At 37.3% G+C, this 15,956-nt stretch overlaps 1 long non-coding RNA gene across 2 annotated transcripts; it reads left to right on the plus strand.

The window, feature by feature from the left end:
- The first annotated feature begins 258 nt into the window (after positions 1–258).
- On the plus strand, positions 259–15,284 carry LOC135289743 (uncharacterized). Of its 2 annotated transcripts, XR_010352458.1 has the most exons (5): positions 260–3,725; positions 4,881–4,929; positions 8,125–8,246; positions 13,074–13,344; positions 15,047–15,284. It is a non-coding gene; the product is annotated as an uncharacterized LOC135289743 (long non-coding RNA). The 2 variants fall into 2 exon arrangements; XR_010352459.1 differs by lacking the exon at positions 13,074–13,344 and having other exon boundaries at positions 259–3,725.
- Positions 15,285–15,956: the final 672 nt, after the last annotated feature.

A 15,956-nucleotide genomic window follows, 5' to 3' on the forward strand; every position in this document is an offset into this window, starting at 1 on the left:
ATGAAACAAGTAAAAGGAAGAAAGAACCAAAAGTAATAGAGTACTGTGAAATAATTGTCAGAGATTTTTCAGCAGGGAATAGTACACAGAAGAAAGAACAGAAATAAAAATAAATTGCAAATCAAATAAAAAACATCTTAAAAAATAAGATAAGAAAACAATGGCAAAATTATCTGAAAATCTTTAAAAGTTGCAATGAACACAGTATTAGTGAAAACATATATACAGTGAAGGATTTAATATTTTAAAAGAAATTAAAAGCCACTTGTAGAGTTGGTGGGTCTTTAAAAATCTCTACCATCTAAATTCTGCTTTTGCATTTAAAATTATAAATCTCAAAGAAGGATAAATAAGTCAAATTACATTAAGCTTATCTCTGCATTTTCTCTTGGATCAGGAGGGTAATTCTGAAATTATATTCCTTATCTTCCTGATTTAATTTCTTTACCTGGAAGAAGGATACAAGGGAGCAAAATGGGGTTCCTTTTTGGCGATTTAGTGTGGTCCAACCACTGTAAGCACTCAGGTCTTAGAAGCAGACTAGGGCTTGTCGCAGCGTCCTTTGGCAGCAAATCCAGTCTTACCACGGTGCCTGTGACTGCAAGCCCAAGCAAAGAATGACTTTGGAATATAACACAAGGAAAGGTAAAACACAGCATAATACAGGTCTACAGGAGAAGGACAAACTGGACCCTTGTATGCATATATTTTTTTTTTTCTCCTTAGAATGTCTAAAATATTTTAATAGTGTTTCCAACAATATTGTAAATATGTATTTTAGTTCCCATTTTACAGTCTTGACAGATAAAAGAAAGCTGACAATGGTGTCGTTCTGTCAATTTTATTTTTTCAATGTGATCAAAATGTGACTTCATAGTAGTGACTTGAAGTTGCCATATTTCAAATGCCTTGAGTAAGAGAAGTGCTTTCATGTGTACATTATGTATGCGAGAAAGAGAGAGGGAGAAAGGGAGAGAGGCAAAGACTGACATTCAGCCAAGGTTTAACACTCAAAGTTTTCATCAGAGTCAAATAGAGATTTAGATTTATCTGAAGACACACTGTAGTTGTTCCCAAGAGATGGCTATGTAAAGAGATACATCCTTTGGCATCTAGTAAGCTGAAGGAATTCAATATGTGTGTCATTCCCTTAAAGAGTTGAAATATTTTTGAAGGAGGCAAATATAGTCCAGTCCAAGCACATTTGTTCACAGTGTATGATGATGCCCAAGCCAGAAAAAAAAAAAAAAATAATATGGTCCCATTTGTTCCTCAACTGCCAGTTTACTGACTCAAAGGTCAGGGGTGGATTTCATTCAGAAGGGCACTCACCATTAGTACTAATCACACTGTTAATAGAAGAAATGCCCTTTCAAAATTAGGCATGTTTGTTACTATGTTCATAGTATTAAAGTCTCCATCTGATGGTGAAATATCTTTGCTATGTCTTTGAATTATATACGTACATGGGTATACGACTTGTGATCTGAACAGGAATAAATAAGGACTTAAACTCTGCAAATATTACACAGGGGATTGAGGAGGCCCTTTCTTTCTGGGATTGAATCATTATCATGTTACTCCCTTTATGTGCCCAAGCAGCACCATTGAAATTTAGTGGAATGAAACATGAGAAGAGCACTAGTTGATCTCCAGATAAATATTCATTATAATGTTAGTGAAGTTGCAGCCAGTATTTCACAGAGGATGAAATTTAACAAGAGAAATGAGCATGTCCTTTCAAGGCCCCTGAAAACTGACTGCTAGTGTTAGCAGCAGTTATTACACTTTTATTTTATTCTTGAAACCATGTTATTTTTTCCTATAGTTCTTGAAGGCAATGGCTGTCTAGGTAAAAAATGTAGAGCAACATTCCAGCAGATTTAAGTGTGACTATTTCTTTTCCTAGTGAACTCTTTTTCTATTCCTTTAACACTAATAAAGGCACACCTTTTATATTCATGGAAATATGACCAAGGACACAATTTTGCAATATTTTTGGAAAGTTATTTGTTTCAAGCAATTTCATACCATATACAGCAAGTTCTAGAAACCTGGACTCCTTAGGGCCATTTTCTTGCCAACAGTAAGGTGATCCCTGCCCCCTTCCCTGCCTCCAACACACTAATTTTTTTAAGAGAGCTTTAGAATGGCAACAGAAGGATAGAGGGACCCTTAGGCTACTTCAGTCAAAATAGTGAATTTGTAAGGAATTCTCATTCTGTTTCAAGAAAGAAAATTATTGATAATCCTTTACTACCAGATATGCTGGCCTTAAAACAGACAAGAAAAGATATGGAAAATATATTCAAAGCAAGAAAGGCATCTGGCTTGGATAAAAAGTGAAAATTCCCTGATGAAATAGGTTTTAGGGAGGAATTTGAAGTATGTGAACTTGGCAGCCAAAAGGTTTTTTGGGGAGAAGGGTAGGCCATGTGGGACACAAAAGATAAAGTGCAGAAAAGACAAGTGCAAGAAAAGGAAGAGAAAAGGAAGGGAGCAGTAAAAGAAGCATAAGGAGTCCAGTGAGGAATGAAAGCAAAGGATCACCCTGAGATTCTGAAAGATCTCACTGTAAGATCTCATTCTAATTTTGAAATATTTGACATTAACTTTAATAAATGAAGTGTTCTTCACCTCTATCACAATGCTTCCTGTCAGACTATTTTTGAACCACCCAACCCCTCTGCTCTCCCTCTTTTCATGCAAGCCATGATACAGTTCTCTTGATGTTAGTGTTGTTTTCCACATATTTCCCCACTGAAAATTGACATTTAGATAAGTCTTTATTATGGAAAGTCCACTACAAAATAAAGCAGTAAAAAGAGGTCTCTGAAAATTTGGAAATAATAGTTCCCTGTCAACTTAGTAGGAGGTCTGAAGAACTGAATTATAACTTCTGTTATGCTGAGAGAGAAACAGTGGCTTGATGAATATAGCACTCTGCAAGCAAAAGTAGAAAATCTGGAAGCACAACATAAACCAAGTCAGTCAGTTTAATGTTGCATGAAAAATAGGGCAGGATAATGACCCAATAAATAGAACTATGTATTAGGTGTTTTGACTGTTGAAAATCCAACTTGTGGGGCAATCCTCAAAGAGCAGCAACAGAGATATTACCTACACAGTGTGTGAGTTGGTCCTGGAGGGAACAGGCTAGAGAATACCCACACAGCCATGCCACAGACAAAAACCACTGGGCCACAAGAAATAAGAAGCCACAATTTATGATATCCAGGCAGCTTATGGTGAGGAGCAAAGGACTTTCAAAGGGCTCTGGGACCAATTGGGATTGGCCATGCAGAACAACAACCCGTGATTGGCCAGAAGGCTTCTAGAACATTCTATGAGAGACTATATATATGTGTGTCAGCCACAATTTGGGGTCTCTTGAAGCAGCCCCTTTAAGTTTTGTTTTACACCCTTGTTTGTGCCCTTTTATTTATTTAATACAATAAATAGCATGTCAGAGAGATCACTGGCAGTTGGACATAGGCTGCAACAACACAGTGCTGTAAACTGGCCATGCAAGAGGAAGAGACCATAGCCGCTTTTACACATCACTAGCAGGCAAAGCAGAGAGATTTGGCAGAAGAATTAACCAAAACACCATAAAGTTGTCTCGACAGAAGCTGAATAGAATAGCCAACTCTCACAAGCAAAATTATTAGTATTAAGAATTTTTTTAAAGGGAGAAAGCTAGAACAGATAGCAGCAATGAGATGGTTTGTTTTCTTATTTTAGTTTATATTCTCATATTACTTATAGTTCTATGTGAGGCTTAAGATTATGACTAAATAATAGCTTGACAATTACAAATTATCAATACACCCAATCCAAGATGGTTCTGGACATGAAGAGTGATTTAACACACTCTGACAAGCTTTCAAGTTATTAAACATAGTACTGCACCTGGCCACCTTCCTCTCCCTAACAGAACAGAAATATCCCTTACTTTTGCACATTCTTTATGACTACCATTTCATATACGGCTAAAAGGCTTTAATAATACAGCATGGCCCGTACAGCATAAACCCTGCTGCATCAAACAAAGCAGTGCCTTCGATCCTCAAACCTTGACAAATGTTACAAACCATCGAGGCCTTACCTATGGCCTTCTTGCATGTTGGTGACCCTTCTGTTTTGGATTCTACATTCATTCTGAATACAGGCTCCTTATAATATGTAATGCTCTCTGCTTATGACTAAGAAATACACTGTGATGACAGCAAAAATGAGACTTTGAGAAATTTGAGAAATATTTGAGAGAGAAATATCTGACGAGAAAAAAAGTGAACCAAGTGAGAGCAAACAACATTGTCCTCAATTACCTATATTCAGGAACAAGAAAGAGGTTTTGGGACTGTGAGACAAAAGAATGAAAGTGTCATGTGAATCTTCTATTTGGAGCATAAATCTGTCCCATGCACAGACATGTTACCACCTACTTTAGAACTCATACTGTGGACAGGCATGGTGTATTGCTAAGCATTGTGTGTTAAAGAGCTGACTCTTAACTCTTAAAGGATCTTAGCCCACTGTGTTGATGGCAGTCTTTTAAAGGAAAAAGTTCTTGTGAATGAATAATCATGGTCAAAGTAAGAGTAAGGGAGTAGAGGAGGGAAGTATTCACAGCTCACAAAAATAAATTCCATGTAAGGAAAAAAATCCCCTAAATTTGGAGACCAAATTTGCTAGTCTCCCCTTAATATGATTGAGAAATTAAATTTTGGAGTTATTTACATGGAAATTAGCCATTATGGAAGGATTCCCTTCTACTGAGCTAATGACACCTTGCAGTGTGATAGTTCATGTTTCATGTTTTATATTTTTGCTGATTTTGTGATGGAAGGGTAAAGCTTCGTTTTGTTTCTCTCTAGAACTCAGCAAGCAAACAGAAGAAGACAAGTGAACTCAATGATCTTAGAGGTATTTTCCAACATTAATGATTTTATTCTAAAAAAAAAAAAAAAAAAAAGATGCCATTAACCTTAAAGAGAGGTACAGCACTATGAGAAATTATCCTAGGAGCCTAAACCTTACACTCGGCAAGGCAGGATATATGTTTTTCTCACAACAGGTTTCTTCAGTCTTCACTGTGTAATGGCACTACTCTTCAGAGAGGTCTACATTACCTTAACAAAATAATATCTAAAGGAAATATGTTTGTGCACTGTATGCACTGATACAAAATAGATCATGTCTGACAATATGTCTTTATCTCAAAAACCACCTAGACTGTGTCCTTTTCTGTATGTGATATACCAGCTACCACTAAGACAGCTTTTCTAAAGTCTTCAACATTTTATCTTTCACTTTTCCCTGCCTCTGAGAATATATAGGCTTTATAGCTAACATCCAGTAGCTTTTTTAATGCTAGAAATTGGGCTGTTTAAGTACATGACTTTATGGACATCAGAAGACCACCTTTTAAAATTTTTTTCCAAATGAATAAATTTTTATAAGATTTGTTTGTTGCACATGGTATTTATTTGTCTTTTTTTCCTGTTTATACTTTACTGACAGAAGAACCTGTATTTAAGCACCAATCCTGTGCAACCCAAATATCAGCTCCTATGTAGGTAATTTTAATATAGAGTACATTTACAAGAATCAAATATGGCAAAATTTTATTTCACAGAAAGAAATTATAAAAATATAAAACTTTGACAGACCAGACATATAGGAAGAAGGAGATATATGCCTTCCCTGTCTCACCAAACATGCCTGCCCAGGTCAAGGTCACACTGGTTTCATTGCCTCTTTCTTTGCCTACTTCCCTAGCAAATAACCAGCTTCCTGTGAGAAGAGTCGGGTAAATCAGTCTGATGCAGATTTTTGTGGAGGTTTATGGCACCAATGCAGCTATAAAGCATCTGAAGAGATTCACTGCTCATAAGGAGTTCCTTAATTTCATTTGAGGACCTGTATGGGAGAAGCCAGTTGTGTATTAAAGTGATTGACTCCTAGAGTCCAAAACTTTCCATCACCACCAAATCCAGCAAAGTCTGATATTTTTCACTGTTAAATCAAATATTCAGAATTGTCCAAGCTGGTGCTGCTTTGTGAATAACAGAGACCACTTCTGAACACTCTATACCCACCACAAAATGTTCAGTCCCATCTATTGAGATTTTTTAAACAGAGTATTTTTGAGGAATGTCAGCTGTCACTAGCATTAATTTTGATGGCTTCAGATAACCTTGTCATTCAGACAAATATCCATTAATATTGATATGCTCTGTGCAGAAGTTCTTCATTGGAATCTGGTGCTTTACTCTCTCAGGAATCCTTGCACTGCTACTGCTTTAACTTCCGAAAATATGGTTTTGACTGAAAGATGCACTTTAACTCTTTTATACTGAAAGAACATGCGCACCTTTGAAACTAATCTTTGTGTTGAAATGTTCATGGAATAAATTATTTTGAAGATGGAACTAGTAATAGTGGTATTCAGCCAGGAAAATGTAAAAGAAATATGAGGACAGAAAAAAGAGCACATCAGTTTAAAGAATCCAGAAATAAGCTAAATATTTAAATCTAAAATTCTTACTGTATAAATAAACCATTAAATAATTAAACAAAAATAATCTGTTTACTTTTTTTTTCATTGTGCTCTCTGTAAGAAATCTTGTTTCTTTAAAGTACTGATGCACAAAGCTGTGAATGTGTCTAACAGTGTACTACAATCACCTGGTAAAATCCACAATTACAAGGTCAAATCTCATTCACAATAATCAGATGAAGGCAGAAGTACTCAAGGGAAGAAGGTGGACAAGATTTTGTCTCCCAAAAGCTTTACAAACTTAAAAAAACAAAGTTTGAAAAAGAAATCAGAAAAAAAAAAGAACATAAAATAAATCAAGAATTCTACTGAAGCAGGAGGATATATGTTTATGTCAAGAGACAAGTTGTGCTGTCAATATGGATTTGATGCAGAAAACCACAGAGGTAGAAATAAAATGTCTTGTATTATTTAACAGGCAGCAAAATACGGTCAATTATGAAGTTTTAACATTTGTAAGAATGCATTTTCAGTTATAAAATTTGAAAGCAAAAGTAAATTAAACATTCCATCCTTGTGATATTTTTAAACCATTACCTAAAAAGTCCAGGTCCTAAGATTTATGGTTTTTCTTATATATCTCCTTAAGAAGTACAACTCCAGGAAGACTGGAGGTAAGCATGTACATATGAAAAATCTAGATTTGAGAAAAAAAATTTACGCTAGCCGTAATAAATAGATTCAGAGAATTCATAGCTAATAATAAACTTAAATGAAAGGCAAGTCCAAAAGGCTGAAATGCCTGCAGACATCAGTAATATAGTCAGTGACACTCCATAGCAACCAAAGGGGAAGAAGCCATTTGTGAACCTATGCAGAAAGGTAGAGCAAATAGTTTCTTTAACTTATGTGGTGTTTTATTATATTTTCTTCTTTCTTGTCAATACTAATTAAATAGATGCAAAAAGGAGCAGTATCATCCACAGATAATCTATTAATATGTAAGATGTTGTTCAGGTCAATCAGCTCAATCTTTGATGCAGTTATTAATGTGGATTTCAAGAATTTTTTTAACACCTGTGAAACCTGTTTCTGCTGCTATGACATTTGTGACAGATGGGTCTTGTTTCCTCTTTGTGGTAAATACATTCATCATTTGCCATAATGTAATGGAAACACTTCCTGAAAAACAGCAACAAAAAATATATAGATGAAGAAAAATAATCTGTCAAAAGAATACCTGCTGAAGGATTTATATAAAGGAACTAGTCCTAGCCTCAAGGACCTGATGGCACAACAATACTTTAACTTGCCTTGTCTGTCAGTGCAATACGAAACACATTAATTGAAATAAGTTCTGCAGAAGAGAGGATTCAATTTTAAACTAGAATTGAAATATTCTTTCTTTCATAATCTGCCTGCAAGAAAATACGTTTATGTCATACATTTTATGTCACAATCCCATATAAATTTTATGCAGAGCTACAGTAAAAACTGGGGGTTTTTTAATTTATTTTTTTACTCTTTGTGGCAATCTCTCCTAGAAGACACCTAGAAGACTGAGAAAATAACATAAATGCTATCTGTAACACATCCTTGCTTTCTGCAAACATTTTCAGGACATACCCAGAGCTCTCAATATCCAAGTAAGCATTTTAAGAACACTGAAAAGAAGTCTGAAAATCACCAAGATAACAATTGCAAAACTGATGAACAATAGGCAGCTAAATATAGCACACAGGTAAGCAGCAAGTTTCTTGAATTTTCAGGGAACAGCTCCTATCATCTCTGGGCTCTGGAGTCTATCTCTGGCACAGGTGCTTTCCTTCTAGTGAAAAAGGAAAAAAAGAGAAAGTGCCATCTACAGAGCAGCTTGCTGTAGTGACATTTTCTGGAGAGGCAAAAGACAGCGGGAAAAATCTGGGGTCAGAAATTTGACACTGGAGTCCTGCTCAACAAAATCCATTTGCCACCAGGACCCTAGGACAGAAAAATGGGAACCCTAGCCTGACAGTTCACACTATGGTCTGAAAAGCTTGCAGCTCACAGGATTTCAGCCTGAAACTGAGTTGGTTACTCCTTGTACAGTTTAGGCATGTATTGAGTAGCCTGGCTTTTGGAACTTGAAACAATCAAGTTTTAAACACATCTAGGAATACTCTAGCAGACATATGGGTACCAGAGTAATTTTGCTAGTGGAAAGATGTGTTCACAGAAACTTCAGTTAATTTCAGACATTTCAGCTGGAAGAGGAAGAATTTACTCTGTTATTCAGAATGTAAGCCATGAACGTGGAAGTTATATGCCTGTTTTGTCGAATTGGGTACTGACCCTCCGTTGAATCTCTCCACTAGGTGGAGCTGACACAGGAAAAGTATCACCAATTCCTTGGCCATCTAACAGAGAGGTCTCGGCTGAGTCACTTTGGATGGCCATGTATTTGTAGACTAACCCTAGCAAGAAAAGCCTAACTAAAAGAGCAGATTCAAATGGCCTTGCTGGAATTTATCCAAAGCTCATCACAGGTGCAGAGATTATACCATCACTTGAAAAGTAAAATGTGTGATTCTGCTATGTATCTTTGGCACACTGGAAAAGAGTACAGACACATGATCTTATGTAAGTAGTAAAATATTTCTAGCAAGGATGCTGTGAAAAAAAATTATCCTGATGATGAAAATTAGAGGGATGGAGAACTGGCTGAATGGTAGATGTCAAAGTCTGGTAATCAGTGGCACAGGAAAGAGTTGGAGGCCTGTGACTGTAGGTATCAGTCAATATCCAGTATTGGACCCCAATACCCCCAGTACTGGGGTCCAATACTGGACCCCAATGGGGTACAGTATTGGGCCCCATTGATACTGACAATACTGGACCAGTATTGGGCTCAGTATCAATATCTCCAGTGAAGGGCCAGAGGCCTCCTCAGCAAGTTCATTGGTGACTCCAAGCTGGGAGGAGTGGCCGATGCCTAAGTGTTGTGCAGCTCCTCAGAGGGTCCTCAGCAGGCAGGAGAGATGGGCAGAGGAACCTTCTGACATTCAGCAATGCAGGATCCTGCACCTGGGGAGAAACCACTCCATGTACGAGGGAGGCCTGGGGGCTCACCTGCTGGCGAGCTGCTCTGTGGAAAAGGACCTGGGGATCCTGGTGGATAAGTTGTCCATGAGCCAGCAGTGTGTCTGTGTGGCAAGAAGGCCAATGGTGTCCTGGGGTGCATCAGGAAGAGCACTGCCAGCAGCTTGAGGGAGGTGATCGTGCCCCTCTGCTCAGCCCTGGTGAGGCACATCTGGAGTGCTGCGTCCACTTCTGGCTCCTCAGCACAACAGGGACATGGAGCTCCTGGAATGGGTCCAGGGCAGGAGTACAAAAATGGTGAAGAGACCAAAGCATCTGTCTTACGAGGAAAGGCTGAGGGAGCTGGGCCTGTTCAGCCTCAAGAACAGAGAACTGAGAGGGAATCTCATCAGTGTAAGTATCTGCAGGGAGGATGCCAAGAGGATGGAGCCAGGCTGTTCTTGGTGGTGCTGAGCTGTAGGACAAGGGGTAACGGGCAGAAACTGATGCACAGGAAATTCCACCTGAATAGGAAAAACTTCTTTACCACATGGGTGACCACACACTGGGATAGATTGCCCAGAGATGTTGTGGTGTCTCCCTCCACTGGAGGAAGATTATTTAAGAACTGTCTGGACACAATCTTGTGCCATGTGAACTGGAATGACCCTGTTTGAGCAGGGAGATTGGACCAGATGACCCACAGTGGTCCCTTCCAACCTGAACTTTCATGTGATTCGGTGATCCTGTAATTCTGTGATGATGCTGAGTTTTATATTCACACTTTGTTGGAATTTGTTTTCCTGATTTCTTGCTGCAAGATTCCCATACCATTTTAGTTTTCTTGTGACTTACAAAACACAAAACAAACTTACTCCACACAGCATAGTGGCACCTATAGCCTAGGTTACTCGGGTTTGTTCTGGTGCAGAAATTGCCTGGAGGGAGTATTGTTTCCTGATGTAAATTTATTTGTTGTAGTCAACTAAGAAACAAAGTGGGAATTGGATAAACAATTGTTGTGCATGGCACCTGACTGTTCTGCCTTAGATTGTGTTTAGAACAGAGTCCTTTCTGCATTTCCATATTTGTTTGTGTTACAGAATGGAAATGTGAAGTCTGAAGTATCCTTGAACTTTTTCACTCATGATGTGAAAATGAAGGAATATGTGCCTTCATATACCTCCTGAAAGAGTCTCAGCTTTTTAAAACAGTGTTGTATTTACCTCCATGGACAGTTCGTCTGAGGCCCTATTTTGTCACAGCTTGTAAAGGCTGCGGATTTTTCTTTAATCATATCTTTGCATGTAACCTCTCATCCCTGTCGTGTTTGAGCCACTAGAGATTCACCATGATATGAATTCTTTGCAGAGCTGTTGCTAACTCTATTGAAGGAGCTACAGTTTGCAGTTTATCTGAACATCTTTGCTCTGCAAAAATGTTTCCCAAATTATCCTCCATAAAACTTACCTATCTGAATATTACTACACATCTATGCATTTTTCCAGGAAAATTAAAATCAGTACTTAACCTATACTTAGTTATTTTAAACAAGACATGTAAGATAGAGGGCAGTGGTTTTATGACCAAATAGAAGATTTTGAAATGAAAATTTCTTTGATTAGTTTGGAATTTGCCTTTTATATATACTTATAAATAATGTTCAAATCTAGCTTTTTGAACAAGCATCACATTTTGTCATATTTTTAGTGAGGGAATAGATGGACAATTTTGGTCTGAAAAGTAACTATAGGTCAGATTATATGATTCAGCAATGTTGATTTAAAAGCAGAATTCAAAAGACTGATTCCTAAACAGTTCCAGTTCCAGTTATTACCTCTAAAAAACACAATAATGTTGGATAGTGTTTTTCCCCCTGAATTTTCCCATGCACTATTTCAAATGGCCTATTATTTTTTTATTTCTTTCAGATAGCCACAGAACACCAAACATGTACCACTGACATCAGCTGAAACATCATATCAGCAGACTTCTGTACTTCCACAAATTCCCAGCTGATCTGAAACTGTTAGCAGCCTTAATTCTGTCAGCTTTTATGGGATCAAATAGGAAGGATTTATTCTTTCCTAAGGCAATTAGTTACACAGATGGTGGTAATTGTCTTATGTTGTTCTGACCTCTACTGGAGAGAGGAACTAAAGACACATATAATTTAATTTTTTTTTTCTATGAGGCAAGTGGAATACAAAGAGAAAAAACACTTTTTACATCCATGTAAGCTTTAAAACTATTTCTTATTATGCATACAGGTAATAGATTAATACCTATCTGATGGCCCACATCATTGTGAAACTAATGGTTAGGTACTCACACACTTAGATGATCACTTATTAGTAGCTCCTAGTTCAATTTAGAGCAGCTTTGCAGTGGGAGTCTCACAAACAGAAAAAAGTCTAAGCTACCTCAAAATGTCCCCATGCATTTCAGGACATTATGTAGCCAGTAATTTTCACAATATAAAATGATACAAATAAAGAATTGGCTAGGCAAATGACTTTTTTTAATAAGTTACATTCAACTTAAATTCAGCAATTAATAAAGTGAGGACACCAGGCATTCTTCTGCAGTCAATGAATATAAGTGCTGGATTATGATCTCTTTTATCTCTATTTTTATGTGATAGAATGCATAGGGTAGAAGCTAAACTAAAAGTGATGTCTATAATTAGTAAGAAAGAAAGGCAAAGAGCAAGATTTCAGGAGAGAAAGAAAAACAAGGAAGAATCGAGGGGCAATTTCATCAAGTTCATATACTGACAAGAAAAATGTGATGTATTTGTCTTTCTTCAGTTAAAACTGGGGAACTACTGAGACAAACTATTTCCTAGTTCAAACACTCTAGAATATAAAAATACAGAAAGCATTTACCAACCAAATTCAATTGAGGCAAGAGGTACCTTCAAATAAAGAGACAAGGTAAAAGTGGGCTTGAAAGAGTTAATGAGTGCCTTTTAAAAACATTAGAGTCCTATCAGGAATACCATATAATCTTTAAAAGTAAGTACAGCCAGCCTGGGTTCACTCAGGTAAAGGCTTAAAAATCCATACATACAACTAGTGACAGTCTAGTGGTATTCTGCAAAATTGCGTATGGAACTGAGTATAGGATAACAAGATAAACCCATACATTAAGTAAGCAAATATAATTTTAGCCTCTGACTTGACTCAAAGCAAAAAGAAGAGTACTGGGATTTCTCTCATCTGTACATCAGAAGAGGAATTAAATGATGGAGTGCATGTGTAAAAGAAATCCTACAGTCAGAAAAAGACTGCCTGGCTGGTCTACGCTTTCAACAGGACTAGTTAGACATAAAATCTCTCCTCCTGCCTCAGCCATGGCATAACCATCCCAGCACAGTTCCTCTAGTGTAACATGCATGCCTAGCACACAGGGATTGCCAGTTTCACAGAAAGAGAATGGATATATAAATAATGTTTCGTGAACTGAGAGGATATGCAAACGTGTTGTGCCTTTCCTGTCACAAATACAGGGCATAAAGGAGCAGCAGCTGCAGGTGGCAAGCCTCTCAAGCAAGCAGATACAGATCCCACTTCTGCTGTGTCAGATTGGGTCATGGGACATAGCTGGACTATCTTGCCACCAGGGAAGTGGAACTAACTGCCACCACAACAATACTGCCCAGAAAAGAGAAAGTCACTCCCCTCTTCTCATCAGTATCTCTCTGCTCTTCAATGATCCTGCTGCAAACTTTCCATGGAAGTAATACCAAAAGCCTGGTTCACAGGGAATACAAAGTCAAGGTTAGAGGCATCTCGATACTGACAATGATAAGTTTGTTGAATGAACATGCAGGAGACAGCTCAGAGATCTAAGTCCTTGATTTGAGGCAATGTTTAGAAGATGAGGGCCCACAGGTTGCTGACCAGGATTCCCTGTGTCTTCAGCATCCAGATGTGGAGGGAATGGATGGGTAGAGAGGATGATGCCTAAAGATTTTTTGCTTTTTATAATTTTTTTATCTATTTGTATCTTTGTAATTATTTTTTTATATACCTGTATAGTTTTTAACACTTTCTTATGTGTTAGAGGTTACCCTTTCTCACACATTTATGTTATCTTCTTGAAATTCTGTTTAGTCTTATTTTCAAGAAAAGAATTTCTAACAAGGACACCCAGTTTTTGCACCAGCATTTAGGAGAAATAACAAAAGATAGCATGCGGAATCCCTCGGAGTCTTTCCAATAGGGCAGGTTCTAGGCTGGGTTAGGTTACCAGGACAACCAGTATTCAATGTGTCTGCTAGATATGCTAATTAATTAAACTTGTTAAAAGTGTGGAAATCCAATAATACGCATGTGCATACAGCTATGTTTTGTGCACTTGAAAGCTTTCATTAAAGAACTGCTCATTATATTACCACTTTGATATTTTTTTGAAAGTTTTTCTTTTGATTCCAGGCAACAGGTTGCTGCCTGGACAATGTGCCTTAGTCACAGGTTTTTCATTGCCCCTGTGAGGCAATACTGAAGCAGAAGAGGAGACCAGATTTTAACACATAACATGCTTTGGAACTTTTTATCAGTGTTTATCAGTGATAGATAGATAGATAGATAGATAGATAGATAGATAGATAGATAGATAGATAGATAGATAGATAATAGATTTACTCCTAGACTTGCCTGGTCATAAAAGCGGCATCATATCATACAGGCACTAAAATTCTCTGAAAACTGTTATTTATAGTAAATTGTCAGCATGCCCCAGAGTATCTCACTTCCAATACATGTTGTGCTACTTTCCTCTGTTTTTGGAAATGACAGAATATATGACTGTGCAGCAAAGTCCATTGAGGATAGGAAACACCAAGTGCCAAGAATCTTATTCTGGCAGATATTAGAAAGCACAGTTTAAACTGAGGATTCCCATCTGCATGAAGCACACAAGAGCAGCAGAGGCACAGACAGAACTGTCAATCTACTTTAGGTGGTAGGATTTAGGCCAATACAGATAGTAAGAAACTGCTTGTTAAAAAACCTAAATAAACGCTATTCTATTTTTAATCTAGTTGCAGCTGGAACACAGCTGATTTATGGTACTTCAGGATCGTTGTTGTGTGTGGTCATCGGAGATACCAAAAGGTGCCAGAATGTTGGCACTGGCAACCAGAATATGCATTTAAAATTGTGTAAGAGATTTTAGAGTCTCTCAGTCCTAGGTATTTACACATTAATGACTTTAAAAACACAGTTGCATGTCTCAAAAGACTATCAAGGCCACAGAAGGAATGTGCCATAAGATAGACCACCACAGCAGGAACCTGAGACAAAAATTTATGACAGGAAGGTACTAATTCCGGGCCTGGGGAGGTGAAATCTGGTTATCACATTATGGCTAACATATCTGGACAAAAATTCCCAGTGTGGCAAACTGTGGGAAAGGAAGCAACTGCTCATGCATATACCACACCAAGTTATGACAACAGTATCTGCTTCTACCTCACAGATGCTAAAAACTTGGAATGTAGAGGTGAAAAATCCCCACTAGAACAGTTCTTGGATCCCTGCCACTGAGAAGCCCAGGGTGAAGAGGAACCAGTGGTGTGCCCCTGGATCCATGCATGCTGACTATCCTCAGCTTGATCTCTCTATATTTCTCTCTACCCATCTCCACCCCCATGACCCCTCTTCTATAAATTTTTATGTTTCTACCTCACTTTTAGAGTTAAATAAAATCCATATTCTCAGCGCATTCTGTGATTTTGTGATATTCTTTATTTCAATATATGGTCTTGTTTGCACTTTAATTCAGGCAGAGGCATCTCTCACTAATCAGATCATAACAACCACCTCACCAGTCTTACCAGCTTTTGGGGAAAATATCTTTAATGTATTAAATATCGTTCCTTTAAACAAGTTAGTATGGCTTGCAGACTTTCTAAAATTATCTTTTAACCAAAATATGTGGACCCAGAGCAGTTCTTAGGTAATTTAATAAAAAAAAGTTTTGAAATATCACATTTACTTTCAGCTAGCAAGAAATTAATGCCATGCTAATTTCAATGAAATATTGCTACATATTTTCACGCTGTAAGAATCAGATTGTTACTTTAAATAAGTCATGGTTTAGATTGATTTCATCTTTTCAGAGGTTATTCGTTTTTTGTTCATGAACTGGCCTTCATACTTTGAGAACTTATGATTCTTGTGTTTCCTATAATTATTATTACATACCACTTTTTGTCTTTCTTATATTAATTTTTTCAGGTCTTAAAAAAAATTTATTTTTTATTTATTTATGTTTAAAAATCCAAGAGTCATTCCCTATCAATGATGCAACCTAATTGTCCCAATCTTCTGTTAGCCACTTCTCTCTTTTGGATAGCTCATTACATGAAAATAGTTTTTAGCCTGTG

This window comes from Passer domesticus, chromosome Z (genome assembly GCF_036417665.1).
Source record: "Passer domesticus isolate bPasDom1 chromosome Z, bPasDom1.hap1, whole genome shotgun sequence".
Lineage (NCBI taxonomy): Eukaryota > Metazoa > Chordata > Aves > Passeriformes > Passeridae > Passer > Passer domesticus.